General features: G+C 35.3%; 2 protein-coding genes across 2 annotated transcripts in view; both read left to right on the forward strand.

Annotated features, from left to right (window-relative positions):
* The window catches only part of LOC137174193 (zinc finger protein 850-like), a 343,824-nt gene that overhangs the window by 237,686 nt on the left and 101,301 nt on the right, over positions 1-4,837 (forward strand). The window lies entirely within an intron of this gene.
* LOC137174201 (butyrophilin subfamily 3 member A2-like) overlaps positions 1-4,837 on the forward strand; it is a 56,368-nt gene that overhangs the window by 35,411 nt on the left and 16,120 nt on the right. The window lies entirely within an intron of this gene.

Below are 4,837 nucleotides of genomic sequence, written 5' to 3' on the forward strand. Positions count from 1 at the left end.
TGGTTGAGTTCTTACTGGACACCGTAGCAGCAGGCCAGTTCCTAGTTAATCAGTTCAAGTAGTATTTTTCAGTACCAAAATTTTTTTTAAATGTATTTTAGGTTTAATTAACTTGAAATTATAAGTTATATAATCTTAAGTTATCAGAGAAACAAGCTGAGCCCATAGAGCCTATGGACACACAGGTTTTCCAGCAACATCATCAATGAAATGTCCATGCAGGCACATTTTTAGTTTTTCATGAAGTCACCTTGTTTTTGTCATGCGTCCTTTCTTACACCACTTACATAATTACATAATTCTACATAATTACATAATTCTCTCATGCAAAGTAATGTATTTTATGGTTTACCTCCGTAGTTCATCTGAATACAGTCCTGGTTCCAGTAGTCATTAGGCTCTCCTCTGCACCAGTATGAGTAGGCGAAAGGTGTGCCATCACTCCAGAGCCAAACACCCTCCTAGAAGATCGAATGGAAGACAATTGATGCATATAAATATAGATAACCTAATGTAAACACCACTCTAAATGCCAAAAGGTTTGATATTCTTATTACAAAGTCTATTTACTTGATATTTCCAAAGTTTTTAGCCACATCTCGGGCCTTCCTCAGACAATGGGTGTCAAAGTACAATTTCAAAAGTCAAGAATGAACTTTCAAGCTCATAAGACATCTTTTGTTATTATACGTGACATACCCCATGGCTGTCAGAGCCTCCAATCCATGTCTCAGGAGACCCATGAGTTCTATCTGATATTATCCTCTTAATCTCGTTGTACTCCTGAGTTCCATGAATCGATGCAAGGTTTGCACCCTTGGACTGGCAGTTTTTCTACAGTGGAGATAAACAGAGAACAGAGTAGAAATGTGAATAGGAAGGTGCTGCTAATCTTTCTTTAAACAATATCCTAAATATCACTGAACACAGAAACACAGGACTCTACTGGTGTTATAACAATATGATAGGTCTATGTTGTGACCACCAGCTTCAATTATTTCAACTCTGTTACTGAGAAATCATGTTTTGTCTCTCATTTCGGTGGACAGCTAAAGATATGACAATACCCATGAGCCTCAGCTGCTGTTGCTATGGAGAAGAAGCCAGTCAGAAATGAGAATCACTGCGTTAATAAATTTTAAACCCTTTGTTGTCGAAGTTGCAAACAAAAGGTGATGCCATAGTTGCAGAATTCACTCAAAAGTGACCCAGAGAAAAAAAGAGCCGATTTACATTGCAGATTGTAGTTTTGTACCTTCGATTTTCTTTCTTTCTTTTTTTTTTTTTAAATCAAAGTACCAGATATTATCTAATGCAGCTGTTCATCTTGTCTACTGATGATTCAACTGGAAGAGTCTAATCTGTAGAAATGTTCCAACTGTTAGTCACCTAACATTGTCTATGGGGAGAATGAAGTGGGTGCGCCCAAAATACTTTGCAACTCGATAAAGCTGCCCAGAAAAAATAATAACATGAGTAATAAGAGAACACTAAAGTTAGATGAGGAAGTTACCAAGTGTGCAAGTCAAAGAAAATGTTGAAGTGTTCTTCAGTGAATACAAATCGTCTCGATTACCTCAGCTTGAGCCCAGGTCAAGGTTCAAGGAACGTAGAGGAAACAGCGGCCGTTGTACTCAGTCCAGTAGGAGGGACAAGATGTTGACCTCTTGTCAACACGATGCTCCTCTGAACACAAATGGTGGAGAAAAGTGGGTCACATTGACTTTCCAGACAGTGTGATGCACTTAAACCCTTACATTCTGACAGTAGCTATCCTACAACATGTTTGAATAGTGATTTTAGAATTTTTGAATAAACACGGATCAAATTTAACCCAGAAAATCATCTATGTACAGAAATATGTATCAGCTGCATAAAAAATATTTCCAATTTTGTATATTCAGGGTCATGTTAAGAAAAACATTTCTGGCTAAAAGAAAGATGTTTGTGGTGTTTTTAATACTCTCAAATGTAAACATGGGTCAAATTTGATCTGTAAGTGTTCATTCAGCTAATATTAATCTGAATAAATAAATGTATTCACCTTCTTGAATTATTGCCTCTGTCTCGTTGTCTTTCTCTGCTTCTTGAAGAGCTGGACAGTTAAAGACATCAGTTAGAGGTTATTATTAATATTATTATTATTATTTATTGAGGTCTAAAGACAAAAACACACAAATTCAGTCAGATACTCACCAGCAGCTCCAGCCAGAGCCATCATGGAACAAACGAGTACAGACACGGTCAGCAACTTCATGGTGGAGATGATGCAGACCTTATATGATGCTTTCCTTCAATAAGTATAGAGACAGACATGTTAGTGATATTTAAAGCAGATAAACTTTAGTGAATGATGAGAGAGAACCAAATAGAAGAAAAGAGCGTGAAGAGAGAGAAGCAAAGCAAACCTGCTTTTGGATAATTTTCCTCCGTCTGAGTGTAGATGCTGAACAAGAGAAGGACCAGCTCTTATATACAGAGAATTATCTGTCCATCCATCACATAGTTTGTTTAAAGTAAATATTAGTCTTTTCATCCAGTGCAAACTGGTCCAAAATGGTCATGCCTCCCTGTTTTTCAGTACCATGGCGTAAAGATGACAAAGTGAACCGCAGGTTCACTGTTTATATTCTGGACAGGATGTAACTAACTGGGTTGCCCAAATACAAATGGTGAGCGAACAAAGTTTAGGTGGGCAATTAATGACTATTTTCAATAAATCTGCTGATTTTTATTTTAATTGTTTGGTGATATCATCAGATGGCTTGTTTGTACTAACAACAGTCCAAAACAAAAATATTCAATTTTCTTATTAGACAAGGAAAAGCAAAAAATTATAAAATTTGAGAAGCTAGAAACATAAAATAATGGCCATTTACTTGAAAATGTACTTACATTATTAATGAATTATCAAAATTGATTGATTGTAATACTTTTTTAATGCAACTAACATCAAATCTTTGGGAGATGATTACAATAATGATAAAGAATCATTTGAATCCATTCTTTGGTTTACTTTGGTACAATATGATGATTTATAAACTGAAAAAAAAAACAAAAATCAAAACATCCAAAACCATACTCAGCATTATAGCTGCCCATTGGCAGGGCATACATTTTTGTAACGATGTAAAGTCAACTTTAAGAAAATGAGTCGATTGAACAAAATGGAATTATATTACCAATACCCAAAATGATCCAAAAATTTAATTGCACTCAAAACAACTGAGTTCCTTCAACAATTCATTGAGTTATGTTAAATTCACGAAAATGAGTGACTCCAACTTTTTTCCAAGATTAAGTTATTTTAAGCTACTTCTTTAATTAAGATTTACTGTTAGGCATTATAGTGGATTTTTCATCAAAGTACCAGATATTATTTAAGATTATTTTAGATATATTATCTTTTCTACTAATGATTCAACTGGAAGAGTTTCATATCAATCCAATCTGTGGAAATGTTCCAACTCTTAGTGACTTAATGTTGTCTATGGGGAAAATGGACCAGATGCGCCAAAAATAGCTATTCACACTTTGCAACTTGATAAAGCTGCCCAGAAAAAATAACAATGTGATTAATGAGATGACACTAAAGTTAGATGAGGAAGTTACCAAGTGTGCAAGTCAAAACAAACAGAATAAACAAAGAAAATGTTGAAGTGTTCTTCAGTGAATGCAGATCATCCCAATTACCTAACTTGAGCCCAGCTTAAAGCTCAAGGAATGTAGAAGAAACAGCAGCCGTGGTACTTAGTCCAGCCATAGGGACAAGATGTTGACCTCTTGTCAACATGATGCTCCTCTGAACTGAAATGGTGGAGAAAAGTGGGTAACTTCCAGACAGAGTGTGATGCACTTTAACCCTTACATTCTGACAGTAGCTACCCTACAACATTTTTGAATGGTGATTTCTGAATAACCACAGATTAAATTTAACCCAGAACATCCCCTATGTCCAAAATGTGTATCAATATTAATCTGAATAAATAAATATATTCACCTTCTTGAATTTTTGCCACTGCCTCGTGCTCTTTCTCTGCTTCTTGAAGAGCTGGACAGTTAAACATGTCAGTTAGAGGTTATTATTATTATTTTTATTATTATTTATTGATGTCAGTCAAAAACACACAAATTCAGTCAGATACGTCAGCTTGTTTCTCTGATAACTTAGATTGAAGAGTTAGTCCACCAAAATGACACACAGCTATAACTTCTCACAGTCCTCTAGCTGCATCTATGCATGGAGGTAGTTTGGGATTCATTTCTTGAAGGTTTTAGATGGCATCGGAAGTTAATGGAGTTAAGTTTGTGCAACTCAAAAATGAGTGCCCAAATGAACATTGAAATATGTTTTTCTTGCTGTAATCACTCCTCCTGTTCATACTGACCATTACAAGATTCCTTCATAATGCATTTACAATGTAGTGATGGGAGCAAAACCCACAACCATTAATTTGAGCTAAAATGTTTTTAAATGTTTATCTGAAGCTAATATGAGGTTATATGCCGATATGTTTCCCCGTTGAGCTGTGGTGGAAGTATAGTAACAAAAACACTGTAATGTTGAAAAATATCTACTTGATTTGACTCATTTGGACGCTGAAGCTTCATATTAGCTTCAGATCAACTTTTAAATATATTTTTGTACAGAAGGAGGACTGTGGATTTTGTCCTCCATCACTTCCATTGTAAGTGCATTATGAAGGGATCTTCTAATGGTCAGTATGAACAGGAGGAATGATTACAGCAAGAAAAACATCTTTCAATGTTCATTTCCTGACTGTTGTTTTAAGACACACTTAAAAAATTGTGAACCTGTCCTTTAAAGAACTTAAAC

Source organism: Thunnus thynnus, chromosome 22 (assembly GCF_963924715.1).
Source record: "Thunnus thynnus chromosome 22, fThuThy2.1, whole genome shotgun sequence".
Classification (NCBI taxonomy): Eukaryota; Metazoa; Chordata; class Actinopteri; order Scombriformes; family Scombridae; genus Thunnus; species Thunnus thynnus.